Source organism: Xenopus laevis, chromosome 4S (genome assembly GCF_017654675.1).
Source record: "Xenopus laevis strain J_2021 chromosome 4S, Xenopus_laevis_v10.1, whole genome shotgun sequence".
Lineage (NCBI taxonomy): Eukaryota > Metazoa > Chordata > Amphibia > Anura > Pipidae > Xenopus > Xenopus laevis.
Window position 1 is genome coordinate 130,992,890 of NC_054378.1, and position 13,525 is coordinate 131,006,414.

Sequence of the window (13,525 nt, forward strand, 5' to 3'; positions counted from 1 at the left end):
TAGAATCCTCACGGCAAAGACATTGGGCAGAGCTTGGTATTCTTTCTTGGAGTGGTGGGAGCTGCCATATTGCTTAAGCTTAGACCCAGGGAGCAATGTCCTAGGTGGAAAAATATGCCCTAACTGCAAAAAAGCAAGTCAAAAAGAGGTGCAGAGAGACCCTGTTCCCAGTGGCGTAACTATAGAGGAAGCAGACCCTGTGTGCGGTGACTGGGGTCATGGGGGCCACAGATTACAGGGTCAGATTGATCAATAGCAATAATACTAACTAAGAATGTGTGTGCTGGGTTGTGCCCGTTCCCCATGTAAGTGGCGTGCATGCGAGTATGAGGACGTGAACACTATTACGTTAAGGAGTGCACAAGCGAGGATGCACCTGCCAAGGAAGGTTTAAGAGGTTCCAGCCCCTTCGAAGATATATCTGCTGGGTGGCCCGGTGCTGTGTCAGTTCGCCACTGCCTGTGCATAAAGTTGTAGAGCAGCTACAAGTAATGTGGCAAAAGGGCAGAACGTGGGCATCCGGATGCACAACCTTCACATGCCTGATATTCAGTAGGCACAAAGAGGCAGCACCCATAGGGAGACTTTAGTCAAGGCTTGACACTGAACAAGAGTCCAAGAGTATCCAAAGGGTTAATCAGTCGATTTTTCTGTATTTGGGCAATGGCCGGGGCTGGCAGTGATCAGAATGTTCAGAAATGTCAAATATTAGAAAATTAGCAACAAGAGACAATAACAGAGCACTCAGGGACTTGGCACTAAAATCTATGGTTGCCACCTGTCCAGTTTTGACCTGTATAGCCAAATTAGGAAATTCCAGATTGACACGGCGATCAGCCACGTCATAGCCCCGCCCCGATGTCACAGTCCTGCCCCCACTGCGTCACTACCCCGGCCCACTATGTCACTGCCCTGCCCCCTGCTGCATCAGGGTCCCGCCTCCCCCCGGAGTTCGCCGGGGGGGAGGTGGCAACCCTAACTAAATCTGCTCTGGGAGGGATCAAAGCAGAACCATTAATTGTCCCATGTCTCTGTGCTTCAGTAGAAGACTAATGGTGGCCATGCACGCTAACATTTTCAAGAATGATCGTTCGTTTCAATACACACATGTAGAGCTGAATGGTCAGACATAGAAATACACATAGAAATAATAGAATTCTACCTGTATCTGACCATTCAGCACTAACACAGCGGCTGATGATGGATGCCTTCAAAGGCACCCAATCAAAATCTTTCGCCTGTGCCGACTGGTCGAGCTGACCAATATTTAAGTCATGTGCTGATATCAGTCGGCTCATCTCCCCCCACCTTAAGGTTCCCAGACCATTTGATCAGTCGGGGAGACCAGATATATTGTATCAATGTAGTTACTGAACAGGCTCGGTATGGTTACTGCAGCCCTGTTTCTTGTCTTCATCTCCTCAACACTCACATAACAAAGAGACACAGCAAATCCTGCTCCTGTTCTTCTGGGACCCCCCAGTATCAATGTTACACTGTAAATTTGAAATGTTGGCTCCAAGCACTTCTCTCTGTAACCCGACTGAGCTCTGGAAATTACATATAATTCTACTAAACACCTAAAGGCAGAACCAAGATCTGTCTCTTTCCTTTATCTACAAAGGTTCCTCTGTGTGGCTTTACTTTGGGACAAGAAATTGGACTCCCGGCCCTTGAAGCTCTTCCCTTGTAGCTCTGGTGTCATTTCCACTGGAATCAGGCGACAACATGTTGTACATGGAAATCAAACAAAGGGGAGATCCTGTGATGGACACGTAACACCAAGAGCACCTCATCTCCTCATCCTCACTGACAGATTATCTGTTCTACATGGAATCCATTAACATGGGAATAAGGAGGCTATTTCAGGTGATACTGACGCTCCATTACTCATTCCTTATTATAGCACTGCCGCTTTTAAACATGTTACCCCTAACTGGCCTTCAGCCTAGGCCCCCTTATCTCATAACAAGGTTACATATATATAGAAACATTGGGGTGTCACCCTGCTATAGTTCCAGGGGTACCCAGGGTACAAATAAACACTCACCCCAAATCTCCCCCTAACTGACCTTCAGACTGGGCCCCCTTAGCTCATAACAAGGTTACAGATATATAGAAACATTGGGGTGTCACCCTGCTATAGTTCATGGGGTACCCAGGGAACAAATAAGCACTTACCCCAAATCTCCCCCTAACTGACCTTCAGCCTGGGCCCCCTTATCTTATAACAAGGTTACATATATATATAGAAACATTGGGGTGTCACCCTGCTATAGTTCCAGGGGTACCCAGGGTACAAATAAGCACTCACCCCAAATCTCCCCCTAACTGACCTTCAGACTGGACCCCCTTAGCTCATAACAAGGTTACAGATATATAGAAACATTGGGGTGTCACCCTGCTATAGTTCCAGGGGTACCCAGGGCACAAATAAGCACTCACCCTAAATCTCCCCCTAACTGACCTTCAGACTGGGCCCCCTTAGCTCATAACAAGGTTACAGATATATAGAAACATTGGGGTGTCACCCTGCTACAGTTCCAGGGGTACACAGGGTACAAATAAACACTCACCCCAAATCTCCCCCTAACTGACCTTCAGACTGGGCCCCCTTAGCTCATAAGGGGCCCAGCCTGAAGGTCAATTAGGGGGAGATTTGGGGAGAGTGCTTATACCCTGGGTACCCCTGGAACTATAGCAGGGTGACACCTCAATGTTTCTATACATCTGTAACCTTGTTATGAGCTAAGGGGGCCCAGTCTGAAGGCCAGTTAGGGGGAGATTTGGGGTGAGTGCTTATTTGTACCCTGGGTACCCCTGGAACTATAGCAGGGTGACACCCCAATGTTTCTATATATCTGTAACCTTGTTATGAGCTAAGGGGGCCCAGTCTGAAGGTCAGTTAGGGGGAGATTTGGGGTGAGTGTTTATTTGTACCCTGGGTACCCCTGGAACTATAGCAGGGTTACCTCAATGTTTCTATATATATTTAACCTTGTTATGAGATTAAGGGGGCCCAGTCTGAAAGTCAGTTAGGGGGAGATTTTGGAGTTGGGAGTTTGGGATTTGGGGGTTTAGGGTGGGAGTTGGAGATTTATGTAAGTTCTTGTTGTTCTGGAACATTTATAACAGAATGTCATATAGACAATATGGCCTGAAGAATCTGGACATTCTCACTTCTAAATTCCATATTGTCTCTGTAAGCAAAGTCAGAACTATTCATAGGGAGGCAAACAAACTTAGCCTGGGCCGGGGTGTAAATGGCACTGCCATTGGATTCACGCCCTCTGGAGGGGTAATGACATGTCACTGTATGTCCATCAGATGGTAACGTTTGGGTTGGGCAGATGGCAGAGAACTTTCCTATTGGAATACATTATGCTGAGTTTAAAGTTTTGTGGAGGAAGAATGATGCGCCGGGGCTGTTTCCATAACTGGGTGTCCAACGGGCACCTTTTGGCAACTTGGGCCATGGCTGCCAGACTACTGGTAAAAGGATTGTTTGAAAAAAAAATTAAGAGTTTATTTTATCCCATTGGTTTCCAGGTTAATTGTTACTGGTATTGGGTGGTTTAAAGGGGTCTTACTGGGACAGTTCCTCTGTGTACATAATATATGAATAATTTATGCTCAATTAAGTAACGTTTTCTTTTCTTATTGTTTTTTGTCTTTTTTTGCTGTCACAGCTTTATTTGATGGAGTTATGCAATTGCCACGAAAAAGACAAATGGTGGGTTATGAGTCATGGATCTGTAGCTAATGGCTTGGAGACCCATAGGATCAATGTTAATTTGCTCCGAGTCTCATGGCTGCACCAAGCGTAATACTTTATTCTATGCGAAATTGATGATTTATTAATAAAACTGTGGCCAATACAATTTACCCCTCATAAGTCTTGTTTGTGTCTATATTATTAAGTGGGTCACAGTTGAACGCTTCCCCATTAGCTGTCATGTGCCCCTGGTTCCAGTGAAACAATAAGGCTACAGGGTACAATGACATTCCTGAAAATTTCGTGCTTACTACTTTGTGGAACAGTTTCGGGGTTCCTTTCCTGTTTCAGCACAATAATGACCCCCATGCACAGAGCCAGGTCCATACAGAATGGGTTTGCTGAGATGAGAAGAACCTGACTGCACAGAGCCCTCAACCCAACTAAACCCCCGTGGGATGAATTGGAACCCCGACTGTGAGCCTGATCCCCAATATCAGTGACCAACCTCACTCTTGCGACTGAAGGGAAGCAACTCCCAGCAACAATGTTCCAACATCTAGTGGGAACCTTCCCAGAAGAACTGGGGTAGTTATAGCAGCAAGGTAGGGGTACATGCATGGTAACCCCCTTGGTTTGAGAATGAGATGTTGGGGGGCAGGTGTCCAAATACTTTTGGCCATATAGTGTACAGGTACTTTCTTTCCACATACAGAGCATTCTGTATCATCAATGCTTCATCATCAAGAACTCCTTCTTGTGCGGCAGATGTTGGGTTTGGATTTTGGGAATATGGGACAGGTAGGTCCGTGGATAATTCTGGGCACAGAGTATAATGAATCAGATTTCTTGTTTATTTTTGTTTGTGTTTTATCTAAGAGCCTGTGCCTTCATTAATGCCAGCTCAGAGTTTTCCTATATACATTTCTGTCATTGGCTGATAAGGCCCAATCTTGGCCCCCCATGCTAATCTGCCCTACAAAAAGGTCTCATCTGAGGGTGATCTAGAGGTGGATCTGTAATTCCCATCCGAGTGATTCTGTCACTTTTAGCTTTAAACCAATTTGTAACAATTGACACTTTCACTAGTTTCCCCATCAATGGAGCTCATTGTGCCTCGGGCTGAAAGTCTTCCTGAAGTTCCTACCTGGGAATGGTTTCATGATAATTGCACCTATTAGATAAGCTCTGTGTGTAGCATATTGTGAGAATACTTTCTATGGGGAGAATTAAACCCATGTCTGTAGGAAAGGAATTCAGGATCAATTTCTATTAACTGGCAAGGCTGGTTCCCTCTGCAGCCCTTATCTACTGCCCCACTGGAATCTCTCCTCTTTGAAAGTGAGTGGCTGGGACCTAAAGTCACAAATCAGGTTTGGAATGTGTTCTGTCTCCTGCAAATGGATGTGAGAGCCATAAATTCTCCCTTACAAAGTGATAGGTAGGAAAAGCATTCAGACTTGTCTCTCCCAGAGCAACGTCACCAAGTGAGAAGCCAGAAGCCATAATCACTGTTACAATAGAGAAACTGTGTTGCCCCTAAAGGGAAAGTCTTCAGCTCATTTCCATTGCAGAAACTTGTTTTGTCAGATAGATTGGATTGGGTTTGGGGAATGGAAGGAAAGAGCAGACGGTTGGGCCATGGAGAGGGTTGTAAAAATTATGCTTGATGCCAATGTTATTAATAGTAAAAAATGGCAAGAATTAAAGGAAGGTCGGTATTTTTTTACAGAAAATGTTGCAACCCTAGCCATGGAACAAATTCAAGGTTATCAGAGAGAGAGAGGGAAAGAAAACACTAGTCATGAGCAATCTTTATGACTTCAGTGGCCCCTGACTACTCAGATGGGCCCAACATTGGATTTCATGGTGGTCATTGTGAAATACAAATGTTGACATGATGAATATGTAGTGATGCCGGTTCTGATGAGTTCAGGAAAAAAGCACCATTTGTTCCAGTGGGCACATACCCCAAGTGCTGATATACAAACATGGAGTCCGACATTAAGGGGCACATTTACCTGGGGTCGAATATCAAGGGTTAATTAACCCTCGATATTCGACTGCCGAATTAAAATCCTTCGACTTCGAATATCGAAGGAATAATCGAACGATTCGAAGGATTTTAATCCATCGATCGAAGGATTATCCTTCGATCAAAAAAGTGTAAGCAAGCCTATGGGGACCTTCCCCATAGGCTAACATTGGCCTTGGTAGGTTTTAGGTGGCGAACTGGGGGGACGAAGAAATTTTTAAAGAGACAGTACTTAGATTATCGAATGGTCGAATATTCGAACAATTTTTAGTTTGAATCGTTCGATTCAAATTCGAAGGTCGTAGTTGAAGTAGCCAATTCGATGGTCGAAGTAACCAAAGAAACCATTCGAAAATCGAACTATTTTTCCTTTATTTTCCTCTATTCCTTCACTCGAGCTTGGTGAATGGGCCCCTTAAGCTTTTGGTTGGGTTCTGCCTATTGGGCATCACAGATCTACATCCCAAAAGCCTAGACGTCATAGGTACCATTGTCTTTAAGGGGATTCTGTCATGATTTTTATGTTTTAATTACACTGTTTATATTGCAAATAATTCACTGTACAATATAAAATTTAATTCCTAACCCAACAAGTGTATTTAGTTGTAATATTGGTGTGTAGGTGCATCTCAGGTCATTTTTGCCTGGTCATGTGCTTTCAAAAAGAAAGGCTGTTGTTTCTCCTACTCAATATAACTGCAGGAGTCGCAGTGGGACATGGATTTTTACTATTGAGTGCTGTTCTTAGATCTACCAGGCAGCTGTTATCTTGTGTTAGGGAGCTGCTATCTTCCCATTGTTCTGTTGTTTGGCTGCTGGAGGGGAAAGGGAGGGGGTGATATCACTCTAACTTGCAGTACAGCAGTAAAGAGTTACTGAAATTTATCAGAGTACAAGTCATGTGACTGGGGGCAGCAGGGAAACTGATAATATGTCTAGCCCCATGTCAGATTTCAAAATGAAAAAAAAATGTTTGCTCTTTTGAAAAATGGATTCGAGCAGCACTATTAACTGATGTGTTTTGAAAAAAAAAATCTCCCATGACAGTATCCCTATAACAGGTCATACGACCAACTCATGTGCTCATACATAATATCTATAGGTGGGCAGCAAGACACTGGCATCCATGGCACTGGTAAATGGAGTTCTTTACTTCTTGTATTCCCACCAAGGGGCATGTTTCATGGTAAAGGAAAATGTCCTCTCTACACCACAGGGATTTGGGATTGACAGAGAAAGTCCCACCAGTGTTAGTGCTGTCAATGACATGGAAATCTTCTGGCAGTTACTGCCCCCACTATCCAGGGTCGGACTACGCTGGTGGGACAAAGGGAAAAAAACAAGACCCTATCCCTGCCGGCGCTCCCTTAGGGCGCTGGTCTCCACCCCCCCCAACGTGCTGAAGGTCAGTTTAATTTACACGCACTTGGGGGAGGACAGGCTTCACCTGTAAGGGGGTGTGGGGGCTCAGCGGGGGCCCCTTGGTAGGTGCCCACCAGTCCAACCCTGTAACTAGCACCCCCCTCGCAAGTTCCCAGAGGAACCCACTGAAGAGGAGGAGAGCAGTCATTTATATTGTGGAACATTATACAGAAAGCAGGGGCTGAATTTAGATTTGCAGAGTGAGGTGTGAAATCGTGGGAATCTGTCAGAATTCGTGTTAACTAATGTCCTGTCTAAAGGCCCAGAAACGGCTTATCCCCATCATCTCCCTCTGCTCCCAGAATAAGAGACAGTCTGCTTTGTATCCAGATCATCTCTCCCCCGTATTAAAGATTTAGGCCGAGGAGTCCCGCATACCAATTTACTGAAAGCTTCTCTCATTCGTCACACAGGGAAAGCTCCACCAGGAGTGTTGCACCCCCAGAATAAGGACTTTATGAGCAACAATGCACCTGCTCCCATAGGAAACATCCCCTTTGGGAAAGGAATAACAGCTGATTTAGAAGGGTTATAATTGCCACAAACTTACATTAATAGGAAAATGACCGAATCTGGGGTTAAAATGAGAGAAAAATCTCAAATCATTAAACATAAACAAAAGGCCCAGTTGTCTTTTAATGAGAAGAGCTGATCTCTCTGCTCAGATCTACTAATTATACACACTGAACACTGATCCCTCTCCTGGTGATATAACCACAAACTGGAAATATTGGCAATTAAGTCTCTATCTGCCCGGGCTAATTACAGGCTGGCTAATTACTGTTCTTCAGTATGAATGTCAATGTAGGTGCCAGTTTAATATACACACATTTGGCACATCTTATTGTTGTAAAACACATTCAGTGGAGACTGACAATAAGATGTAGGGACAATGCTTTTAGATTAAAGGGATTCTGGAAGCATTTTAAATATCACTCCCTTGTCGTCGTTGGGAGCCAATTTTCCTGAGAATGACACTTTTTTGGTAAAAAAAACAAAAAAAAAACAGGAGGTTGTGTGCATCCCCCTATATTCCCCTATATTAATCTATAGGGCCACTATAATTCAAATAAATCAAATCTCAAATTCACAAATTACATACATACTAATGGTAGTCAGGTTATGGGATTCCCAACCAAGAGAGGGGAATGAGTGATTCTATAACATACTAAAATTTAACTTAAAGAGATACTGTCATGGGAAAAAACATTTTTTTCAAAATGAATCAGTTAATAGAGCTGCTCCAGCAGAATTCTGCACTGAAATCCATTTCTCAAAAGAGCAAACAGATTTTTTTATATTCAATTTTGAAATCTGACATGGGGCTAGACATATTGTCAATTTCCCAGCTGCCCCAAGTCATGTGACTTGTGCTCTTATAAACTTCAATCACTCTTTACTGCTGTACTGCAAGTTGGACTGATATCACCCCCCCAGCAGCCAAACAACAGAACAATGGGAAGGTAACCAGATAACAGCTCCCTAACACAATATAACAGCTGCCTGGTAGATCTAAGAACAGCACTCAATAGTAAAATCCAGGTCCCATTGAGACACATTCAGTTACATTGAGAAGGAAAAACAGCAGCCTGCCAGAAAGCATTTCTCTCCTAAAGTGCAGGCACAAGTCACATGACCAGGGGCAGCTGGGAAATTGACAAAATGTCTAGCCCCATGTCAGATTTCAAAATTGAATATAAAAAAATCTGTTTGCGCTTTTGAGAAATGGATTTCAGTGCAGAATTCTGCTGGAGTAGCACTATTAACTGATGTGTTTTGAAAAAAACATGTTTTCCAATGACAGTATCCCTTTAAAGATGAACTACCCCTTAAAAAACCATAGAGCACAAAAAAAGTTTGCATAATGAAGAATGACATACATTAATAACCTACAAGATACATTAAGTTGTGAGAGTCAGTTCCCCTTTAGTTCAGGAAACATGAAAGAATTATATTTCAGGTATCAAAGACTCATTTTCCCACAATGCTCATTAAAGTCTTTGTGCTGCAGAGAGTCTTTATTTACAGTAAATATCTTTATTTACAGTATTATCTTTTTTACTGTTACCATGATTTTACCCTAAATGAATTTAATGAGGCTGTGGGAATTTACCTGAATCTCTCAGGTACTATACGTTATGGAAACGATTATTAAAAAATGCTTTTCCACAAACCATAGTAACCTTAGATTCACTGTGCTTTCCTAAAATTTCTGCACCAATTATACATTTACCCCCATAGTGTATATATGGGTTGGGATGCAGTGCATCTATGGAAAAGCTTTGTGTACATTTGTATTTATAAGGTTCCAGTTGAAATAAAACATATTTAAAGAAGTAATGATTAGTAAAGACTGCAATTTTAAAAACACAGTTCCAGATATTCTTGAATGTGCAAGAGAGTTTCTCTGGATGTGACACTTTCCTATTGAAAATTCCTGCCTTGCTTTATGGCTGAGATTCTTCTACTTGTATAACAGAGCAATTTGATCCCCATTGTAAGCAGCAGTCCTGTCCTGCTTTATGGCAGCTGAGATTCTAGCTATCTGTATAACAGAACATTCTGTCCCAGTGGCTGCACAGATCCTATCTGATCCCCATTGTAAGCAGCAGTCCTGTCCTGCTTTATGGCAGCTGAGATTCTAGCTATCTGTATAACAGAACATTCTGTCCCAGTGGCTGCACAGATCTTATCTGATCCCCATTGTAAGCAACAGTCCTGTCCTGCTTTATGGCAGCTGAGATTCTAGCTATCTGTATAACAGAACATTCTGTCCCAGTGGCTGCACAGATCGTATCTGATCCCCATTGTAAGCAGCAGTCCTGTCCTGCTTTATGGCAGCTGAGATTCTAGCTATCTGTATAACAGAACATTCTGTCCCAGTGGCTGCACAGATCGTATCTGATCCCCATTGTAAGCAGCAGTCCTGTCCTGCTTTATGGCAGCTGAGATTCTAGCTATCTGTATAACAGAACATTCTGTCCCAGTGGCTGCACAGATCTTATCTGATCCCCATTGTAAGCAACAGTCCTGTCCTGCTTTATGGCAGCTGAAATTCTAGCTATCTGTATAACAGAGCATTTTGTCCCAGTGGCTGCACAGATCCTATCTGATCCCCATTGTAAGCAGCAGTCCTGTCCTGCTTTATGGCAGCTGAGATTCTAGCTATCTGTATAACAGAACATTCTGTCCCAGTGGCTGCACAGATCCTATCTGATCCCCATTGTAAGCAGCAGTCCTGTCCTGCTTTATGGCAGCTGAGATTCTAGCTATCTGTATAACAGAACATTCTGTCCCAGTGGCTGCACAGATCCATTATTTAGATTACTAGAGAATTAGCAGAATATTTAAAAATGCAGTGTGTAAATAAGTAATTGTAAGTGTAAGGAAACTAAATAAATGAAGTAACATCAACCTGTATGGCACCTATGTGAATGTAGCAGACACATATTTAAAAAGCAACAGTTTTGGCCCGATGGTATGTCATTATTGTTACACATTGATGGAATCCAAAGAGTAAACCAAAAGGCCAGAGGAGAGAGGGCTATACACACACATGTATTTTAAGAAGAAAATATACAGAACATTTCTCCTATTCCCTGCTGCTGATTGAAACAGAAAAAAAGTGTGAAATTCACAGTGTGATCGTCAGTCATCGGAAAATCTGAGCATTTAATTGTCCTATATTCTTTGTTTATCGGTGCAGATCCAATTGTTTTGCCACGAGCGGCCTGTAAAAACAAACACAGTGCCCAGCAGGATGAAAAAGAAATGTGTGATGAGACGAGGCCTGGCACAGCACTGGCACCAATTCCAATAATCAAATGTTTTCAAGAATTTCCATTTTCTGTACAAAGATTTCATTTTGGGCTAAATAGCCCTCTGCCTGCAGCACATTCTGCCATATTTCTCTCAGAATCTCTCTGCCATTAGTCACATGATTGGAGAAGGGGATTATGGGATAGGAGGCCTGGCTGCTGAGGAGAATCTCTCTGCCATTAGTCACATGGTTGGAGAAGGGGATTATGGGATAGGAGGCTTGACTGCTGAGGAGAATCTCTCTGTCATTAGTCACATGGTTGGAGAAGGGGATTATGGGATAGGAGCCTGGCTGCTGAGGAGAATCTCTCTGTTATTAGTCACATGGTTGGAGAAGGGGATTATGGGATAGGAGGCCTGGCTGCTGAGGAGAATCTCTCTGTTATTAGTCACATGGTTGGAAAAGGGGATTATGGGATAGGAGGCCTCGCTGCTGAGGAGAATCTCTCTGCCATTAGTCACATGGTTGGAGAAGGGGATTATGGGATAGGAGGTCTGGCTGCTGAGGAGAATCTCTCTGCCATTAGTCACATGGTTGTAGAAGGGGATTATGGGATAGGAGGCCTGGCTGCTGAGAAGAATCTCTCTTCTATTAGTCACATGGTTGGAGAAGGGGATTATGGGATAGGAGGCCTGGCTGCTGAGGAGAATCTCTCTGCTATTAGTCACATGGTTGGAGAAGGGGATTATGGGATAGGAGGTCTGACTGCTGAGGAGAATCTCTCTGTCATTAGTCACATGGTTGGAGAAGGGGATTATGGGATAGGAGGCCTGGCTGCTGAGGTGGAAAAGCTGGGGGACAGGTACAGTTAAAATAACTATTTTACATATTAATTGCTTGGTATAAAATGACAATATAGAATATTTTATAATCTTGCTGTGTCATTAATACTGTCTCTAATGACAGCTATTAATATCTGGGTTTGACCTGCAGGTTGAGTCAGTAAGTGCAGAAAGAAGAGCTTCTTTGGGGAGAGGCCCATGAAACCTGGTCCATATCTGTCTGATCCCCAAACCTGTATATATCGCTGGGGAGCAATTGAGTGGCCCCTGTGTGGCCTCCATTTCTGTATGTGGCAATTGAATGTGCAGCATTATGCCGTCCCTGTGCTTCTCACTAGGCCTGACTCCCAGGAATCCTGTCTGGGCTGGTACAGAAACCAACAGGGACTATTTGTGACAGGAGCAATCGCACAGGTATCAGCTAACAGCGCCGCGTCCAATGTTGTTTCTATAGAAAAGGCACCAGCAATGGCAACAATGACCATTTAGCAACAAAAGACTTGATGTGGGCCCTTGGGGAGAGCACAAGTACCTATCTGAGCCCAGGATCTCATTCTCCCCTACAGACTGTGCTAACTGCTGACATATCACATAAACGCTCCCTTCATTCCCTGCCAGGAATTGTCTGCCTCACTGGGAATCAGTTTGTGTACTTGACTCCATACGCCAGTTCTGCTCTTCCGCTTTAATACCTGTGAATTTCATTCTTTTCTTTTCCAGTGGGCCCCATTATGCACTGACCAATTCTTACCCAGCTGGTGCCTCAGTTACAGCCCCTATAAAAGCTCTTTGTTTGTCTGTCTTCCATTAGAGAGTACAGTGAGCTGGCACACATTGGACTCTGTATACCAGTTTGATGGCATCCACCAGGCAACTCTCTGAAGGAGGTGGGTGGTTTGGGGTGACTGGAGTATTTTAATGCACATCGCTATAAATGGGCCCTGCACTTCCACCTCAAATTACAATTCACATGTAGTGGCCCCCATTAAACGCACCTATAAAAGTCCCAATATACCCCTGCTGCCCATGTCGGGCTTGTGCAAAGAAAATGCAACTTTCTCTGGTGGAAGGGAGTCCTGTACTATATACCTGCCATGAGCAGTGAGATCACAGCTATACTGGGTGCTGTCTCCAAAGGAACACCCAGTCATACCCAAATAGCATCCACACTGACCCTTATGTAACTTGTGAAAAATTCAAAGATTTGGCAAACTATGAGCTAGGATTTGACACATCAGGAGTACAACAACGTTTGTGCTTTGGAATGGTTTAGTAAATAAACCCCATGGATTGTAACATGTGGTTTTTAAACTCTTGCCTTTGGTTTTCAGGGGCGTTGGGTGCTGTACTTCAGCTTGTCCTATTAATAAACATTTGTGTGTATATATATATATATATATATATATATATATATATATATATATATATATATATATATATATAGACAAATACAAGAGTCCTTTGCACTCAACCCATTATCAATATATGTGAGACATTTTGTGCTACTGCTACTGAAAAATGCCTTACCCTTTAAACAAAACAGGGATTGTTTGTCCATATATTACAATATATTTAAGCTGAACAACTACGTCACAGTCATCCCATATCTGGCCAGTCCTACGCTTAATTTTCATCTGATTCATTAGGAATTCTATTGCTTCATTATACATTTTACAAAGGGACTAAGTTTTACCTGCAACTTTGTTGCTGCTTTCAAAGTAAAACTCCCAAACTTGGCTGCCCTTTTATTA